The sequence below is a fragment of the Canis aureus genome, chromosome 29, assembly GCF_053574225.1.
Source record: "Canis aureus isolate CA01 chromosome 29, VMU_Caureus_v.1.0, whole genome shotgun sequence".
Taxonomy (NCBI): Eukaryota; Metazoa; Chordata; class Mammalia; order Carnivora; family Canidae; genus Canis; species Canis aureus.
Window position 1 is genome coordinate 33,777,539 of NC_135639.1, and position 18,167 is coordinate 33,795,705.

At 45.1% G+C, this 18,167-nt stretch overlaps 1 long non-coding RNA gene and 1 pseudogene across 5 annotated transcripts in view; one reads left to right on the forward strand and one right to left on the reverse strand.

Moving 5' to 3' along the window:
• LOC144301384 (uncharacterized) overlaps positions 1-18,167 on the forward strand; it is a 56,611-nt gene that overhangs the window by 15,212 nt on the left and 23,232 nt on the right. For 2 of the 5 annotated variants that reach the window (XR_013368210.1, XR_013368214.1), the window contains exons 2-5: positions 394-534; positions 8,024-8,117; positions 12,074-12,164; positions 16,005-17,311. This is a non-coding gene — a long non-coding RNA (uncharacterized LOC144301384). Of the gene's footprint in view, positions 1-393; positions 549-8,023; positions 8,118-12,073; positions 12,165-15,572; positions 17,312-18,167 lie in introns of all 5 variants that reach the window. The other 3 variants (XR_013368212.1, XR_013368213.1, XR_013368211.1) reach the window with 3 other exon arrangements.
• LOC144300827 (small ribosomal subunit protein uS14 pseudogene) lies at positions 8,856-9,205 on the reverse strand (annotated as a pseudogene).

An 18,167-nucleotide genomic window follows, 5' to 3' on the forward strand; every position in this document is an offset into this window, starting at 1 on the left:
CCACCCTGCCAGGACACTCCCAGCTGAGGGTGAAGACGCCTGGGGTTGTAATCAGGGGATGGTGTGCTTGGCTCTTCTTTTCACTGCAGCACCAAACCCAGTGAGCATTATTAGGCAGGGCCTGGAAGTGGGAGATAGGGTCAGGTATGTCTTTAGTTCTTTATTGTACTTTCTAGAATGTGGGACAAGAGAGGCTCTCAGCTTCAAAAAAAAAAAAAAAAAAATTAAGAAAAGGTAAATGTGTGTGTGCTTCCATACCCAGTGCTATGATGATAATAAAACACAGCCATTGTTACTGAGAGTGCCATGCAGCCACGATGCTAAGAACATTCTAGCCATACATCCCTGAATTGTCAAAGAAGGTAAAATAAATATTATCATCCTTATTTATAGATGAGGAACTTGAGCCTCTGAGAAGTGAAGCAGTTTGGAGAAGGTCACCAATATTAAGTGATAAAGGTGGGATTTAAGCCTGCCTTTGTCAAACTCCTGAACCTAGATACTTCAGCCATGCACAGCCAACCAACTGGAGAGGTGAGTAGAGAAAAGTGCTGCCACCAAAAACAAAGAAGAGCTTATGTATTCATTGATTCAGTAAGTATTTACAGTGCACGCACTTGTACCAGACACTAGGCATGGAAAAGTAGGTACTGTCAACTCCAGATTAATCTCCATGCAGAGAAACTGCTGCCACGATGGGCCCAAGGTCGGAGACCAGAGGCGAACAGACCAAAGAGGGAGGCCAGTGCCTGGGGTTTAGATCAAGAGCAAACAGACATGGCACCTCCAGTTACAGATGCCATAGGGTGTCACACACACCGAGGTGAGCGGAAGTGGGCACAGTCGGGGCAGTGGTGGTGGCATGATGACTCAGAGGACAAAGTAAACCTTCACCTCTTCTTTTTAGAAGAAATATTAGGATTTTGGGGGTTGGACTAATCTGGTTGCTAATCCTGGTACTCAGCTTACTAGTTGTATGACCTTGGAAAATTCATTTATGTCCTGGTAAGCACTTGTCACCCTGGAAAGAGCCATCACCTGCCCCCAATCCCAACACACACCCTCATGCCCCCATCTGTATTCAGACCAGCGCCTGGCCAGGGGACCTTTACGGTTCCAGAATCTTTCCCATCCTGCACCCACTCCCTTACGTGCCTTTGTCATGAACTGTGTGACCTCATGGGAACTCCATCATCTTCCCTAATCTTTTTGGGTCTCCTTTTCCTCATTTGTTAGATGGACTGACTATCTGAGCTCTCTTCCAGTTCCAACATTTCTGAGGTGGCCATTTACTGAGCACCGACTATGCCCCAGGTACTGCTGCTCCAGATTTTTACAATCATTAATTACTTGTCACACACATCCTATGAGTGAGTGTGGCACCCCCATTTTGTAGATGAGCTTTAAAATTCAGAGATATACCAGATGGTTTTTCCAAGGTCATACAACTAGTAAGTTGAGTACCAGGATTAGAAGCCAGGTTGGCCCAACCCCAAGAGCCCCAATATTTCTTACCACCTCTAAAAAGAAGAGGTGAAGGTTTTACTTTGTCCTCTCTGTCATTATGCCACCACCACTGCCCGGACTGTTCCCACGTACACAGCTCTCCCCTTGTTCTTGCCGTCATCCTTTTCCAGCCTCCTTGGCCTTATTTCTGGGAGACATCGGTAGGTGATGTGCTCTTGCCCTGCCATCATTCATTCGGGACTCATGAAGAGGGCCCCTAACCTTTGGCCTTCTAAGATCCTGTGCCTCCCACAGTAGGCACCCCCAGCCCCAGCCCAGACACTGTGTACAGCTGTGGAAATACTCTGCCTCCTAGATCTTGACTTCCTCCACAGACAGAACCTGAGTCAGTCACTTCCCCGGCACCAAAGTCCTCTCCACCCTCCTCCCCGCCCCCCCTCAAAGCACCTCTGAATGGCCTCCCTCCTTTCTAACTTCAAACACCACAACTTAACATGGTCTCTCCAGTTTTTCCTCTCCCTGTCCCCCCACCCCAGCAAGGCTACCTCCTCCCTAAGCTGTATGTCACTCTCTGGGCCACCTCCTCCAGGAAGGACCTTTCTCAAATATTTCCTTCCCTTCAGGCATCTTCAAACTCTCCCTCTCTTTGAGCATCTCTCCCACCCCCAGCTCAGGAAGCATCCCCCACTGAACGGATGGTGATGTTTCTTCCTTTGGCTATTTTTGGAAGACTCACTCTTCATAACCTTTTCTTGGACATCTGAGCACCCATTTCACTCCCCCGAAGCACCGCCCTCCAGACTCGGCCAACTGCAGCCTCCAAATCTAAGGATCTTTTCTCAGTGCTTATTCCTGGATTAGTAGAATCTGCTGTCAACCCCAAGCCTTATGACTCCATTGCTCTCAACTTGTCCTTTGCATCACCTTTTGGCTCTGTTTCCTGACTTCCCTGAGCCTGTTTCCCATCCACTAAAAGAGGAAGATGAACACCAACATCAGAAGATTGTCTGGGGCACCGAATGAGATACCCTGTGCCTGACACACTGAAGGGACCCTACCTGGTTATTGCTGCCAGGGTTGCTTTTCTCTTACATTGGGAGAATCTCGATTTACCAGTCTACGCCACCACACGTAGCAAACACTGCAAGCCTCTGCAGGGTAGAGATCCTCTGGCCCTAAGGAAACTCAAGAATCTGCCTTGCACACAGTAGGTGCGCAGTCAGTTCCCTGTTGATGGTGATGACGGCCTTATAACCTCGAGCTACTTCCCCAGCCTTTCAATGTCAGTAAACCACAAATGCTTTTTCCACCACAGACTTGGCTGTTTAACAGTTTCAATCCTTTGAAAAGGAAAATGACTCCCTTATTTTTCACTTACTTTCTGGTGTTAGAGCCCTTTGATGTTCCAAAGGCCTTTCAAGAAAACCTCTTTAGTAATAGGACCTTGGTTTTTGCCACAGGGAAGTGAACTTGAACCCCAAAGGTTGAGCTGGGACTCTGGAGTCCCAGGCAGGCGTTTTTTTCTCGCAGGCTCCAGGCCTGACCCCAGCCCAGAGCTTGGAGAAAATGCTATTTGCAAGCTCTTCATCCTTCTCAAAGCTGTCATTTTCGTCAGCCTCACTGGGCATTTTGACAAATGCCTTTGCTAATTACTTAATTATTTTGGCCTGCACAAGTGTGGGGGCTATTTCCTTAAAGAAAAGAGGGCTTAGCCAGTCCATTCTCATCCATGCAAGGCTTGAGAGTAGCCTCCTTCAATCCTATTAAAGTGTTTGGCTAACTAAGCACCCCTACCCGTCAAATTAACTCCAATACATTATGATGCAAGAACACAGGCACAAAGCCCTCCTTCCCCAAAGCCAGGCTAAAGCTAGCATCTGTTTTCTTATGCCTCTGGCTTGTTTCTCCTAGCTCCAGCCTCTTTTGCATGGGAAAGAAACCTGTGCTTCTCTTGCTGACTTTCAATTAAAGAAACAATTAGGATAAATGGGTCAACGTGTCCCTCCTGGAATTAGCCGGGAGTGTGAGCCTGTCACCCAGTCCTCGGCACAGCGGGGTGCGCCACAGCGGGACCGTGTGGAAGACACCCTGCCGGGGTGGGAGGCTTTCCCCAGGCTGGCCAGTGGGGACATTCTTGTCCCCCTAAGAAGTGCCCTGTCTGAGCATCCTCTCTCCGCACAAGCCTCACATCTCCGCCCCCCGCCCTGGCTGTGTCTTCTGTGGCACCTTGGAGAAAAAAGACCCTTGACCAGTTCATTTGTTCAGGGAACACGGGAGGCCCAAACAAACTCAGAATTGAGCCCCAAACGCAAATTGCGCTGGGAGGTGTGAATTCTGCACAGTGGTTGTCCACGCCGACCAGATAAACAGCCAGCGCCAGGCCAGAGGCTAGCACGGTGCCTGGCACCTGGTGGGTCCCCGGCAAAGGGCGGCTGGGCGTGGAATACTCCCCAGCCTGCAGCAAGAGAGGAGTCGGGCACAGTTGAGACTCGGTGGATCACTGGAGGGGGCAGGGGACTCACAGGGGCTCCAATTAGGGCTGACCCAGGTATTTGTTTGCACAGCTGGGACCAGAGAAACTGAGCTGACCTGGGTCTTTCTCATGAAAATGCAATGAGGGCAGAGCTGCCCCTGAACATACCAGCATCTTGCGTAGAGTGGAGGACCGGCTCACACTGTCGGCTAGCCTCACACTAAGGGATCTGGGAGGCACACCCCCATCTCTGCACACAAGGAAACTGAGGCCCGGCAACAGTGAGTGGTTTGCCTAAAGTCACACAGCCAGTGAGAAAGTCTGAAACGCACATAGTTCATTTGCCATGGTGGTTGAAAAGATAAAATTCATAGGACAGATTTAACCAAGAGTCTGTAAGATCTATAGGAAGAAAATTTTAAAGATCTAGTGAGATTCATAAAAGAAAACTGGAGTCAATGAGAAGACACACCCATCTTTTGAAATGTCATTCTCCCTCAACTAATGTATCTGCTCAGTGCTTTTCCAGTTAGAATAGAAAGAGGACTGGAAGGGAGGGAGAGGTGATAAAATGGCATTAAAATTTATCCGGAAAAAAAAATAAAATTTATCCGGAAAAATGAACATAGGGAAATATGTGGGGAAAGGCCAAAGAAGAATAATGAAGCAGCACTACTCTTACTAGTTATTAAAATACATCATGAAATGACAATAATTAAAACAGTTCACAGCAGAGGAAAAAAATAGTAGAGCAAAAGAGGAGGAGACCATAAATAGACTGAAGTGCCCATGGAAATTCAGTTTATGATAAATATGGCACTTCGACTTAATGAGCAAAGAGAGATCATTCGATGATTGGAGGTCATTGCTTATCAGCTGGACGGAATCATGAAGTCAGACTCTACACCCAAATAAACTTTAGTTGGATGCAAGATTTAAACTGTAGAAAGGAAACCATATAATATCTCAGAGAAAACATGTACGTCTATATAATCTAAAAGTGGAGTACTTTCTAAGCAGATTATGTGACCCAGAAACCAAAAGGATCAATGGATACATTTGACCACATGAAAATGTGACAATTTCTATAGGGCAAAAATAAGTGCCATGAACAAAGATAAATAAAACTGGGGAAAAGTGTTTGTAGTCTATGAGTCTAAAGGGTTAGTTTCTAGTTTCCTATTTTATGAAGAGTGCACCGGAATCATCAAGATCTGCAAGGTACAACTCAACAGAGGAACAGGCAAAGTAGGTGAGTACGTACGTAGTTCAATGGAACAAAAGATCCAGGATAATAATGTGGTGAAACTCACAATGGTACCACGGCCACTCCTGAAACAATCTTCCCTATGGCTTATTTTCATCAGAAAGTCCACTGGTGGATTTTCAGTTGTGTATTTACTTAAGACTGTCGTGGCCGGTTTGTTCTCCGTGGGCCCACTCCTCAGTGGGAAGAGCCAGGACAACCACAGGGACCACCACCCCCACCTGCCTGCCAGTCCCCAAAACCACCACCAACCCTCCCTCAGGCCGGGTCCTGGGCAGGTGCCATGCTACCCTCCAGCACTCCAGGAAAGGAACAAAACCCACAGCATTTTAATGTCATCAAATATTCACGCCACCTCCTGCTAAGGCCGCCCTCACTGCTCCTGGCTCCCATAACAGCCGGAAACCCACCATGGGTTTAGGTTTCCTGCAACTCCAGCTATCTACGATGCAAAGAACCCAGAATAGAAGTAAAAAAGAAAATGCCTCTGAACAGTGGTCACTCTTTCCTCAGAGGATGGACTGTGTCCCTTGACAATTCTGGCTGTATGCACTGTCCCATCAAGGCTGGCCATCTGCTGATTTCTCGGAGAGCAGCAGTGAATTAAACACGGTTACTGGGGTCTGCCACCAGAAACCGAGCCACGGCAGAAAGGTTGGTCAAAGGCACAGAAAGAGGAGGGCAGCACAGAGGTGATGCCTCAGAGGCAGATTACAAAACCAAATGAAGTTAGCCGTGCCATGTTTAAGGCAAGGCAGTGTGTCATCCATTTGAGAAATCAAATGACGTTTTACCCCAGAAAGAATCAGCCTCAAAATCATTGTGGAGTATCAATAAATAGGGTATTGATTAGGCTCGAGGTCCGTAACTCCCCTACTTACTTGTTGTCTAAGCACAGACTGTGCGGGGGAGCAAGGCGAGAACCCACGAGCCACACACACAGAACAGCATAGAATCAAAGGAAACCTAGAACCTCGATCTGCACACGAACAGATGGTGCACGTTCCACAGAAACTCCAGGGAGGGACACTTGCTTTTCACCTCCGAACCTTTTTTATTTTTTGGTGAATGCTCTTCGCATTCAAAAAGTTAACTGTAACGTTCTCCCAATGCACGCTGCTCACTCCTCTCTGGAGTCCTCTGCCCCTTTTAACAGGTTCAGACCTATCTCCAGGCCCCCAGCCCCACCTCACACAGGCCCGTGTCAGGGGCAGGAGTGCCAGGCCGGCCTGCTTCGGGGAGGAGACAGCTGGGCCCCAAGCCACAGACAGGCTGCAGAGCTCATTTCCAGAAACCAACTGTTAAGGGTGACATTCCCCTCAACTCAGGTTATTTTTCTCTGCACCAGGCTTGAAGGGAGATGCTTGGGGGGCCCTGCACAAACAGAACCTCCTCCTCCCCTCCCCAGATTTCCATCGTCAGCCCTTCCTTTCAGGAAAGACAAAGGCTTGCATTCCACAATTAGCGACAGAAGGTTTAAAATGCAAATTAATGGTGGAGCTCACAAACCCTTGTGAAAGAGTTTCCACTTAGGTGTTAATTATTTCCACCTCCTTCCTGGGCTGGGCTGAGGAAGAGGAGGGAGCAGAGAGAGTGGGAGAGGGGAAGAGGGAAGAAAGCCTGTGTGGACCCCGAGGTGAGGGGGAGGAGGTGCCAAGGGTGAAGGTTGGAGGACTTCCCTAGTCACCCCTCCCTGCACGGGACAGAACTAGCCAGAGGGGCCCCCACCCCCGTCACCGTCTCTGTCAGAGGCCTTCCTCTAGACTAGGGAAGCTGGGCAGAGCCACAGAGGAAGCGGAGAAAAACCACCTGTGAGTCTCCTGCTCCACGAGGCCAGAGCATACCTGGAGGGGGTGATGACCCTCGCGACGAAAGGGCAGGTCCAAGGAGCCCAAGATTAGTGCCACCTGAAGGGTCTTCTGTCTGGGTGGGATGGGCACAGATCTGAGCGGCCTGAAGGGCCGCGTTCCCTGTTGCCCAGAGAGTGGGACAGCCGGACAGCCGGACAGCCGGACAGAAGGCAGGGGGAGGGTGCGCTAGCAGGCCACCCGCCACCCGGAGTGGATGAACCCAACGAAGGGCACCTAGTGCCTCTGTATATTTTGCTTAAAAATGGCCAGAGTGACACATATTTGTGCAAACATGACAGGAGAGTATAAAAGTAAAGTTTCCCCTCTCCCCACTAGAAGTTAATGTAGGTTTTTCCAGAACTTTTTTTGTATATACAATCAACTACACAAGTAGAGAGTTTTATGACAATAAGATCACGTTCTGTTTTGTCCTGTGGCAGGCTCTTTTTCTCCAGTCAGTAACGTATCGTGGACGTCTTCCCATACCAGTGCACTTATACCTGTGGCTAATAGTAATAGTTGAAATAAATACTTTTAGGAAGTTGTTTTCATGATTTTTTTCTGATGCTTAAAGTGGAGCATATTTAAGAGAGAAAACTTGGGAAGCACACACGAATGTAAAGAAGCAGAGGCTCCCACAGTGCCAGCACCCTGAAATGCCCGCTGCTCCTACTTTGCCCGCGACCCGAAGGCTGGAGTCCCGAGGTGCTGTGGGTTCCCGCCGGGGGTACTGACGGCGACCAGCAAGCAAGGCCGCTGGGCCGGGCACCCGAGGCTGCGGACCCCGCGCCTTCTCTTCTGCAGCCCCGAGCACAGAGGAGCTTCAGGCCGCCCCGGAAGCCAGTGCAGGGCCTCAGGGCCCATGGGTCCCCATCCCGCAGTGATGGCACTGCCCCCTGCCTGCAGGAGAGGTCGCTGCCCTTACTAGTCTACCAGCCCCTCTGCTGGTTTCTTCTTTCTCCTCAGGAAATGTATCACAGAGTCTTCAACATTCCCCAGCCCCACGAACCAGAGACCATCTTCCGTTTATCTGCTGTGCCCAACATATAACCGGCTCCCAGTAAGTGTCTGTTGAATAAATGAATCGGCTAAGCATGCACCCCACCGCCTGGTCTTTGCTTGAAACATCACCCCTGCCTGTGGCACCCTTTCCTTCTGTACATGGTGTCAGTGCTTAGGGCCTCCCTCAAAGCTTATCTCCTCCAAGCCTTTCCTGACTTGCTCATTTCTCTTTACTCAGACCAGCCCTCATTTCACTATATTCTGATTTTTGCCAATTATTCACCAGATGGGCCAGCATTCACAACTCCATCTACTATATATAGTAGTAGATGGAGTTCTTTCTTTCTTCTTTCTTCTTTCTTTCTTTCTTTCTTTCTTTCTTTCTTTCTTTCTTTCTTCTTTCTTTCTTTCTTTCTTCTTCTTTTTTTTCTTCTTTTAGAAAGCTAAGCCAAGGGAAACTGTTTTTGTGGGTGGGTTGTATTGCTTAGTCTCAAAGCGGAGGCTAGGAGACTGCCCATGTGATCCATCTCTCTGTCTGCCATACTTTCTTTTTCTCAGTCTGGTTTCCTCTTTTATATAAATGAAGGGATTGCCCTACAATCATTCTGTAGTTTCTCCTGAGTGCCAAGTTTAATGATTCCAGACTTGGATCTATGTTTCCATTCATTTCATAAGACCTTTCATTTTGATTAGAAGTCTTACCTCCTGAAAAGATTTCATGAATCTTGATTCCTGGCTTCAATTTTAAGACTCTGCAACAGAAAATCACAAATGGCCTTCATTTAGTTAGAGCTGATTTTCTTTTTTTTTTTTCACATTAAAACACTCATAATTGGAGTATTTTTATTTTACGTACAATGAGTCGGCATCAAAGTAGGTTCTTGGACATCTGCGGTTAAGGTAGGTATCTTGGATGACCCATTCAAGGAAGTTCACTTAATCCAACTTAATGAAGCCTATATCCTTGGCGTACTGACGGAAACACTGGTGGCATATGTTGAGGCCATATTTCCGGATCAGACCGTGCCAGTTTGAACAGATGCGGCAAGAACGAGAGCCCTGGCCAAACTTCCTCGGGTGGCTCCAGTAGAGCTGCTGGTGACCCATCTTGCTCTTTCTGATGCAATGAGGCAAAAAAAAAAAAAAAAAAAAAAAAAAAAGTAGAGCTGATTTTCAAGAGTAATTCTTGAGTTTACTAATTACCCTTTCTTGTTCTGCATCATGGTTGTAATTTATGACATATGGACAGTGCCCTATTTCTGAATGACTTACTAAGACCTGGTGATGCCTCCTTGTGCTATCACTTTTCCATTTTTCCCAGAGAAGTTCTGGCTGCTGCCACCTGAGAACCTGGCCCCTCTGCTAATGCAACCATTGTTATCAAAGAAGTCAACACCTTTGAGATCCCTGAAGCTCCGAGAAGTCCAGTTTATATTTCCCTTCCTTCACCCACCACCTCCAATTCCACCAAGCCTAGTGTCTCTTTCCATGACAGGCATTGCCTCTCACCTTCGCCCAACTTGACTAGTCCCCAGACTTGTCTGTGAACCTATGGTGTGTTTAACTTCAGTGTTCTTTTTTTTTTTTTTTAATTTATTCATGATAGGCACACAGTGAGAGAGAGAGAGAGAGGCAGAGACATAGGCAGAGGGAGAAGCAGGCTCCATGCACCCGGAGCCCAACGTGGGATTCAATCCCGGGTCTCCAGGATCGCGCCCTGGGCCAAAGGCAGGCGCCAAACCGCTGCGCCACCCAGGGATCCCTAACTTCAGTGTTCTATTCCTGGAAGTTCTATTTGGTTCTTTTTCATATCTGCTAGATTTTTTTTTTACTGTTTATTATTCCCTACAAATATGTTCAAGTTTATAATTTATTTGATAAATACATTTGTTTTATAATAGTCTCTGATCATTTCACTACCAAAGGTAGGTGCAGGTTTGTTTCTGCTGTCTGTTGTTTCTCTTGATTTTCACTCTTGTTGCATTTCTTGTGCAAGCCATAATCTTCAGGAATAAAAAAAATGCTTCAAATGACACACAGAAACAAAATCTTTCAGTCATTCTTAAACCCAGTAATTCACAATCATCCTGATGCAGGAAAAAGGGATGTGTGTTGGAAATATATGTGTAAGCCCAGGATCACCTGTCAAGGTCTGTTGGAGTTGAGTCTATTGAATTTTTGAACTCATCTCTTTGTAGAGCTGACTCCTGTGACCTTTCTTCCTCTTCCTTGGCTACAACTCACCCACTGCCCTCAGGCTTACCTTAATAATTGTTACGTGATGTTCACAAAGCTTGTCAAATCCATTACTACTGTGATTTTCCCTGCAGTCCTTTGAGATGGGCAGAACTGGGTGTTTTTATCCTAATTTTCCAGACAATAAAACAGTTCCAGTGAGCTTAAAAGTCTTGCCCAAAATAATGAGGGTAAAGAATGGGGAGAGAGTGAGATGAGACCTTGATGCTGTCCTCCCCCCATGTAGCATCTCTTCATTGGTGGATTACAGGCAGCTGATTTCCCAAACCAAACCACTGCATTTCTTGCCAAGAGACATTTCTTTCCAGCAATGAAGTTGAGAGACATGACTGGTCACTCAAACTGGCTATAAGGTGATGGTTCCTCTAGTATGGCCCTCAACTCTCTTTCAGTGAGGCCTGGGTTCCCACACCTAGCCAATGCAGAAGCTCTTGTGATTTTTCTTATGTCTTGAGTGAGAGGATGAGCAATCACCTAGAAGAGATGGAAAGAAAGAGGAGGGACAGACCTCATTAACAGGAGCTGAGGAACTGGGCCTGTTGGATCAGACTTGTTGGAGCTGAAAGCCCTTAGAGAAATGTTGCACCTACTTGCAGAAACCTTTACAGCAGGAAGAAGGAGAGACAGACCACTGAGTCATGGAAAATGATGTTTTGGAAAATGCCTGCAGTAGTTTGAAAGTGGACATCTCTGAATGGCTGGAACGCTCCCCTGGGGTGTGAGAGGTAGAGAACAGTAAACACCAGTTTCAAAGAATGCCGGGCCTCTCTGTCAAGCTGATGACTGCTGGAATGTGAGGACCAAGAGGTGGAATGGGCCAGACACTTTTCTCAGTAAGCAATCTAATAGAGATACAAAAGAAAGGAACTCCTTTTAGAGCTGTGAGGACCCTTGAAACCCATGAAAGGGTGTGTGACACCAAATTCAGACAGAGCTGGTTTACATGCAAGCTCTCCAGTGACTGGCTGGTGACCTTGGGCAAATCGTTTAATTTTTTTAAACTTCAGTGTCTTCATCGACAAAATAAGGAGCAACAACAATATTGCCTATGTTATAGGATGGTTTAGAGAGAATGAAATGACCTGAAGCATATTAAGTGCATGGTAACAGCTAGCTAGTACTGCTACCCTTCTTATGAGGTTCAGAGAACCCTCTGAGGTTCAGACAGGCAACATGACTCAGGTCATCCAGGACAGACTCCCTGATGGGTGGTCATTATAGCAAAGCACTTATTTGGATTTTTTTAAAAAATTTTTCTCAAGGACTCAGTTTCCTCATCTGTAAAATGGTTATAATATATATTCTCAATATTTTATTCAAAACCTTGGAGCCAGATGTGTTCAAAGCTTAGAAAGTTCAATGTGAGGGGTGCCTGGGTGGCTCATCCAGTTAATTGTTGGACCCTTGATTTTGGCTCAGGTCATGATCTCAGGGTCATTGGATCAAACCCCACATCATGCTTTGTGCTCAGCACAGAGTCCACTTGTCCCTCTCCCTCTGCTCCTCCTCCTGCTCACTCTCACTCTCCCCTCCACCCAGATATATAAAATCTTTTTTTAAAAAATTTCATTGTGAATGCCGATCTCCAGAGGGGCATGGGGCAGAATCCAGTAATCAAACACATCAGTATTTTTGCAGCAAAATGTGAGAGTGTTTAAGTGAGAGAAATAAAGACTGCATATAGTTTCATGTTGGTTCAGGTCAGACTTTGCTAACCTGCCAATCTGCAATTTTAATAAGAAGTATTTTGGTTTTTAGGCTCTGAAAATTCAGATTGTGGACCTGTGATGCCTATTTCAGATGATTTGGAGGATTCTACAAGATGGCCCACAGCAAGTGGCTGGCATAGGTGGGAGCTCTATATTAAAGTAACTATTATCATCAGCTAGTCCAGTGCTCAAACGCAGGGCTGCAAGGTGTTAAGTCATGGAGACTGTCCAGGCAGGATATGACAATCTCAGAGACCCTCAGGAAGATGTCTTACCCTAGCACTCAGCCTAAGCATACCATGCCCTTCCTGCAGGGCTAAATAAGAGATGAGAAAGGGGCAAATGCCCCATGAACACCTCTTATACAATCAGTCTGAACCATGAGACCTTTACGAGTTCTCTTGGGTAAGAGCCCATTTTTGGAAGCCTCTGGAAACTGTGAAGGTTATTCTATTTTTTTTATTGGAGTTCAATTTGCCAACATATAGCATAACACCCAGTGCTCATCCTGTCAAGTGCCCCCCTCAGTGCCTGTCACTCAGTCACCCCAACCCCTTGCCCACCTTCCTTTCTACCACCCCTTGTTCGTTTCCCAGAGTTAGGTGTCTCTCATGTTTTGTCACCTTCACTGATATTTACCACTCATTTTCTCTCCTTTCCCCTTTATTCCCTTTCACTATTTTTTATATTCCCCAAATGAATGAGACCATATAATGTCTGTCCTTCTCCAATTGACTTACTTCACTCAGCATAATATGTGAGGGTTATTTTAGTTAGGGAATGAGGAGGATGATGCTCTAACCCAGAGACTGAAACCTCAAGGACCAGACAAAGGAGTTGGGTGTGGCTTATGGCAAGTGGGACAATACCTGCCCATCCCAAAGGGAAGATGCCACCCACTTCGAGTCATTGGTTTCCATGTAGTATTTAAGCCTTGTGTTGCCTAACCATTTGAATTGTTAGGAGTCAAAATCTGAAATATGTGAGATATCCTGGCTTTTACCTGGTGGCCACTAATATTTTTTAATTAGTTAATTTATTTGAGAGAGAGAGAGAGAGAGAGAGAAAGAGAGGGCAGAAAGAAGGACAGAGGGAGAGGTAGAATGAGAATCTCAAGCAGACTCTCACTGAACACAGAGCCCCAAAGTGGGGATCAATCTCCCAACCCTGAGATCACATGACCTGAGCTGAAGCCAAGAGTGGGATGGTTAACCAACTGAACCACCACCAACTGAACACCCCTGCCACTAATATTTTTAAACATTGTACAAATGCAACAAAATGGCTATGGACCTCTGATCTAAACAATCAGAGCAATTTAAGTGAGAGCATACTGTGTGTTAGACAGTGCCCTACAAGTACAATGGGCTTATATTTAATCCTACAGCAACACTAGGAAGGAGGAGCTATCAGTGGCATTTTACAGAGCAGGAAAATTAAGGCTCAGAGGACAACATTACATAAAAATGGTTAATGTCCTACAAGTCAATAAAACTGTAACCTTGGGGGCTCTCCTTTCTACAAACAGAAATCATTTACATCCCTACTGAAAAAAAAATTATCAGTCTTCTACAAGTTAATATTAAAGTTACAGTGTCTGGACTTTAAGCATAGTTATCTTAGTCAGCCCAGGCTTCCGTAATAAAATACCTCAGACTGGGTGGCTTAAACAACAAATATTTATTTTCTCAAGTTCTAGAGGCTGGAAGTCCAAGATCAAGGCTCTGGCCAATTCAGTTTCTGGTGAGAAACTGAATTCTCTCTTTCTGGTTTGTAGATGCCCATTTTTTTGCTATATCCTCACATGACCTTCCTTGATATATGCATGTGGGGTGATGGGGAGAGAGAACTCTTTGTTATCTCTTCTTTTTAAATTAAAAAAAATTTTTTTAAAAGATTTTATTTATTCATTCATGAGGGACACACACACAGAGAGAGAGAGAGAGAGAGAGAGGCAGAGACACAGGCAGAGGGAGAAGCAGGCTCCATGCAGGGAGCCTGACATGGAACTGGATCCGGGGACTCCAGGATCACACCCTGGGTTGAAGGCCACTGAGCCACCCGGGCTGCCCTGGTGTCTCTTCTTATGAGGACACTAATCCTATTGAATCAGGGCCTCACTCTCATTAACCTTAAGCACTTCCTTAGAGATCTTATCTCAAAAGATAGCTCCAGTGGAGTTAGGACTTCAATATACAAATTTTGGAGAGACAGAAACATTTAGACTCCAATAGATAATAAATAGTAAGTCAAACAAAATGATAATTCCTTAGAGCATCAGACAGTCCTGAAGTTAGTTTGTTGGACAGTTCTCTCTGACATTGAAACAAGAGCATGCTGATAAGTTAAGATAACTTCTTTATCTTATATCTAAGTTTTGGAAAATTTTTCTTAACAGGAACTTTGAAAGAAAATCTTAAAGAGCCATCACTTGATAAGTCAGGAAAGCTGTTTTGTTCATATGAAAATAAAAGTTAGCACTAAAAACTGGCGAGTGAATACTAAAAAAACTTTATCTCCTGATTCTCTTGTAAAATATTCCTTGTATCCTTACTAAATATGTCTGCCATTATAATGCTTCCTTTGGAAAAGTTGGAATTTTCATGATTTTAGCTTCTCTTTCATTGGTTACACTTTGTTTTATTTTTAAAGATTTATTTATTATTTTAGAGAGAGAATATGTGTGTGAGTGTGAGTGTGAGAGGGGGAGGGAGGAATCTCAAGCAGACTCCCTGCTGAGTGTGGAGCCTGAGGAGAGACTCCATCTCACCACCATGAGACCAGGAGCTGAGCAGAAATAGAGTCAGATGCTTAACCAACTGAGCCACCCAGGTGCCTCTCAGTGATTACATTTTAAATTGGTGCTTTCTGGGGCACCTGGATGGCTCAGTTAGTCAAGTATCTGCCTTCAACTCGGGTCATGATCTCAGGGTCCCGGGATCAAGCCCCATGTTGGGCTCCCTGCTCGGTGGAGAGCCTGCTTCTCCCTCTCCCTGTGCCCCTCACCTCGCTCATGCTTGCTCACTCTCTGTCCCTCTCAAATAAATAAATACAATCTTTTTTAAAAATGGTGATTCCTTTTCAGAATCACAGTAGCTTCTTGCTAAGATTTATGCAGTCCTCTAATTTTATTTACCAGACCCCACATTTATGAAGCACACATCACTGTGCCAGGCATGGTGCTAAGGCATCTTAAATATGCTATATGATTTATATCCTCCTGTTAGCTCTGTGAGCTACTGACCCCATTTTAAAGATGTGAAAACTGATGCTCACAGCTTGTAAGTAGAAATGCCAGAAACCAGACTTGGATTTTCTTACACCAAGTCTGATGTGCTTGCCATTGTTTAGCAGTTTAGATGTGAGAGTATTTCCTGGGAAGACTGCAATAGTGATATTTATTAATTAAGCAAATAGATGTTGAGCATTAAACATCATATTGGTAGTCACTAGAGATAAAGCAATGAATATGATCCCTGTCCTCACAGACCTTACAGCCGAGAAGGTAGCTTATCTTATCCGTTTTGTGTCATTTTTCTTTCTTTCAGTTTCAGGTAGTCACATGCTACAAACTTATTCAAGGATCTCAGGGAAACACTATTTGAGTTCCTTAGTCTCTGAAATCTGAAACATAGACAATTTTGCCAAGGAAGCTCAAGAGCAGAGCCATGGATAGAATCCCCCAGATGCCTGAGGATGTCATTTCCTAATGGCACTGGTGCCAAATGCCTCCGGTACTGAATTAAGTCAGGATCATCAATACATGAGAAATGGATCTCCAAGAGTATTTCTTTCCTAAAAAAAAAAAGGACTGTTTTCCTGGGCAGTCCACTCCACTGGAATTCTTTCTGCTTCACTGAAGGGCTCATCGGCAACTACTCTTTCCTTGGATTTCAAAAAAATTGACTTTTTAAAGATGAAGTACAGAAGAATGATATTCCCTTCGATAATGGATTGTTTTTCTTGCTTCATTCCTCTAGCTCTACTACTTCGGATGACAAGAGAAGACCAACCACATCCATTTAGTTCCACAGATGGACAAAAACCTCAGAGGACTGGCTCTCCTCTATAAGCAAGGAACAAACATGCAGGAATATTGTAAAGACAGACGTCAAGACTTGGCCATTGCTTCCAATTAAGAAGCTATTTCCAAACTCACCAACCAAACTCTTACATGGTGGGAATTCAACAAATGGATGGAAAGATGGGTGATTAATTGAGCTAATGCTTATAGTGGCTCTTGACTCAGTTTTTCTTTGCTTACAGGGGAAAAAGTGGAAAGAGTTTCTGGTCCGGCCAGGCATAATTTGGGCAGTTTTGTAAATTTGGGGTCAGTACTAAGGAAGAATCTCGGCACTTGCTCTCTGGACCTCCAAAGACAGAAAGAAATTGAACTCTTTGGAGCTGATCATATCACTGTGCTGAAAACACATGAATGTGCCCTGACTCATACCCATGAGTTCAGTGTCCTCTGAGTTATTTTAATTCTTTATTTTGTATCCATAGCATTATTTCTCCAACCCTGAATAACTGGGCTTTCTTGATTACATTCAGCGTATGTCTTCTCCGGAGGTTTTATTGCCATATTATTGTTCTCACTGGCCTGTTTATGCCAGAGAATGAAAACACTTCATTCTGAAAAGGACGGTGTGTTTTTTTGCGTGAGGGAAAGAAAGAGTCATAATTGGTTCTGATTGTTAAACATGAAGAATAGGCCCTGTCATTTCTATTTAAACTCAGTGAAATGAGAAAACGAAGTTCCAGCTCTGAATGAATAATCCATATTGCCTAAGTAGAGTAATTATAAAGGGATAAGTGGAGAGCAATGGAAGTGAAGCTAGAGACCATGATGCAGCACGACTGAAAAACAAGTGCTCACAATACAGGCTTCCCACCCCCGCCCCCCACCACCCCCCTCATCTTTTCATCTACAACAGAAGGGGATGGATCCTGAGGAGCTCTTCCTACTTCAGAACCCTGCCGTTCCCACCAGAATCTCACTATTTACTAGCATTGTGGCTTTTTCAGAGGAAAACTTTTATAAGATCCCTACTTCAGGGAGAAACTGGCTTGATTCCTTCCTCTCATCCCCACACCATCTTTACTCTTTCAGCTACTTCAGTGTTACTTTTCTTGCTGCCCTTGACTTGTCTTTCCTTTCTCTTGACATGTTCTCCTGGGCATTCCTGCTGCTTACTGCAATGTCAATCTCAGAGAAAATGGGGTGGCAAGAGTTGTGAATCCTTATGTTGAGTCAGAGCAGATAAAGAGCACGTCCATGGAAAAGGTACTTGAGGTATTTGCCTCTGAGGTAACTGTCATTAGCCAAGGTTTCACATAAGCACTTTCTAATATTTGAGTTTTAAAAATAGAACCTTTATGAGAATGCCTTTGACCCCGCAATTCCCCTCTAGGAATGCACTTCGCTAGAGTGCAAGGCTATAGGTTCAGAAATGACCTCGGAGGCATTGCTTGGAAGGGTCAAAATGGAAACAATGTAAGGGCTCTGTGAAGGTTAGAAAAATCATGGTACATTCAGGCAACAGGCAGTCCATTTGGGCTCCGTGATGTTTCCAGGACACTGAGCAACTCGGACACCTTGTTCAAAGGACTTAAACTCTATAACAATTTTCTTTGTATGATGCAGAAATATGAGCTCCTACTAACATCCTTTAGATATTAGCAGGGAAAAGCCATGATGCTCTAGTCCCTTGTGTAAATAGGTGTATATGCTTCCAAACTTCTCCTAGAGGTAAAAGATCAGACTTTTACTCTCTTCCTGATCATAAAAGCATCTTCTGTCCGAATTAACTGACATCTACTGAGCCCTTACCAGGAGTGCTGGGTGCTGGGACTAGAGAGATGACTTCGCATTCCTGGCCTCCAAAGGCATATAGAGACCCAAATAGATAATCATAGTACGGTGTGTGCATCTGCTATGAAAGGGATAGCCTTATGAAGCTGTAGGAATGTGGGATTTGTGGTGGGGGCAACCTAGTCAGGCTGGCAGGGGACAGTGGGGATGGGAAGGGAGGTGGGGGGACCGGGAGCAGTGTAAAATGGTTTTCCAAACGAAGCAGCACAGAGCTCAGCCAATTAGAGAGGCTGGCCTTTTTTTTTTTTTTTTTTTTCATTTTTTAAGA